Source organism: Trichoplax adhaerens, genomic scaffold (genome assembly GCF_000150275.1).
Source record: "Trichoplax adhaerens TRIADscaffold_16 genomic scaffold, whole genome shotgun sequence".
Lineage (NCBI taxonomy): Eukaryota > Metazoa > Placozoa > Uniplacotomia > Trichoplacea > Trichoplacidae > Trichoplax > Trichoplax adhaerens.
In genome coordinates this window covers 1,330,412-1,332,617 of record NW_002060958.1, presented here as the reverse complement: position 1 = coordinate 1,332,617, position 2,206 = coordinate 1,330,412, and positions in this window count along the sequence as shown.

Here is a 2,206-nt window from a genome sequence, read left to right as displayed (position 1 = left end):
ATATACGATACTATAGCTTCGTGGACTAACAAACCTTCTTAAGCTGCTCAGAAATGTAAGCATCATTAGTAAAACGGTTAATGCTCCTATTTGTACTTTTTCCGGATACACAGTAGTACCAAACGGAAGGCAGTAGAATAAAGCAGCCCCTTCAAATAATAGTTGCCATATAACTTCAGCTATTGATTTCAAAAATACCTTAGGCTAAAATAGAATAATGTCTTAAGAATAAATATAATAATTCAATCTTGATTTCTTATATATAGCTCAAAATTTAACAATCGCTTAAATTTCCTTCTTGTTTTGTGCTTAACCTTCCACATAAATTCTATGTTAAAATCATGGTTTGCAAGATTACATGCTAAAACATATTTGCATGCTTTAAAATACTTACACAGATTATAATTTGTATCAGATGAGCCATAACAGCAATGCAAACAGCGCCAAAAATAATATAATTTCGAGAGCTCATCGACGGACTAATCTGAAATTTTATAAATACATGATACTGTCTTATGTTAACTTTCTCTGATGTGTTTTATAGACACTTATGAACTACCATACTTTACAATGTCATTTATAAGAAATAACCAGTAACGCCTGATAATCTCTGATATAAGTTATGTATATTGTTGATATCAACTATTACGAGTATCTCTACAAATCTTACGTAATAATTTAATTGACTTGGAGTTAAGTTTAATCGCGTGACACCTTTATCGTACGTTGTTCTAAATATAATATAGCCATGGTTGTTCATGCTGATCGGAATAACTATTCCGGCTAGAAAAATAAGCCTAAATAGTAATCCGGCATAATATAGATGTTTCATGCAGGCGTTCCTAGATAATAACGAGAAATAGAAATAAGATTAACCTAAAGTAAGTTCTATAGCGACAATGACAGTTATGCAAATGTAAAATTTTACTGCAAAGAATAGGATTAAACTTAAAAATATTTTCAGTAGTGTACTATCTAGCGACTGAATGATTGTTATTCCAATATCGTACCACTTAAAATGTCGATAGGCTGTCACAACTGGATGCATCATTAGATTCTTACGTTGATATTGCTGCATTGTCTAAATTTTATTTTATTATCAATAAAATATCTCAGATAAATTATATGCTAGCCTTCGTTTATTTAAACTAAATATTGTATAACTAAATTAAATAAAAACACCTAATGACGGGTTTATAATCATTCCATCTCTGGTAAGCCTGCATACGCCTTGTATCACGCCATTACCAATTAAATGCTGCTACAAAATTTTGGATATTTACCTCTACAGCTAGATACTTTTCTTCTGCTTCCTTAAATTGTGTATCAAAAGGATCTACTTCTAGATAGCGGAAATCGAATACCACCTATCGCAAAGTCAATAAATTAATATATAATTTAGTATATCGAAACGCGGGTAACTTTTCATGTTCAATTGTTCATTTTAGTTCAATCTATATAAAATAGAAACTATACTTGTTTCCAATCATCTCTAGCTCTGGTAGTGAATTTAACACTCTTATTTAGCGCATCCTAAATAATAATAATCAGATGCATGTTTTATTCTTGTATGTTAATATCGATTTCATCGTCATAAGTATATTACTTACTTCAGCTACCGTTGGTAATTTCTCAATAAGGCGTTTCATAGGTGAATAACCATCAAATTCTCGATTTTCCATACATTTTTCTCCACTATATAGTGAAATTACTTATTTTATTATAACCGTCAACTTTATCATCGGCTATATTAATACAGAAAATAGAGTAATTTCTATGTCTTTCTTAATACTATACCATACTAATAATCCGCACTGAAAATAACAGGTCATAATACGATACTTTATTTCATCTCATGTAATAAAAGTATAAACATACATTTGTTTATATGTATGTTCTTATAAGCCTAATGCAGAATCTAATCCTTAATAATAGCAGTGTTACTTAACTAAACTTGCCTAATCTAAACTAATTAGATTACCGTAGCTAAGTAATAATAACTGAGAAATGCACTTTCAGAATCTTCTAACTATATCTTTATTCTAGAAAATGCAAGTCTAATTTAATATTCAAAATCAATCATTTAAATAGCTTTTCTAGCCATAAAACTGGTTTACGATGTGTGATATATTTCGACCACTAAGACTTCGTGAATACATTAAATTATTCCTAGTCTAATCCAATAAATTTGTAATATTACTATAGA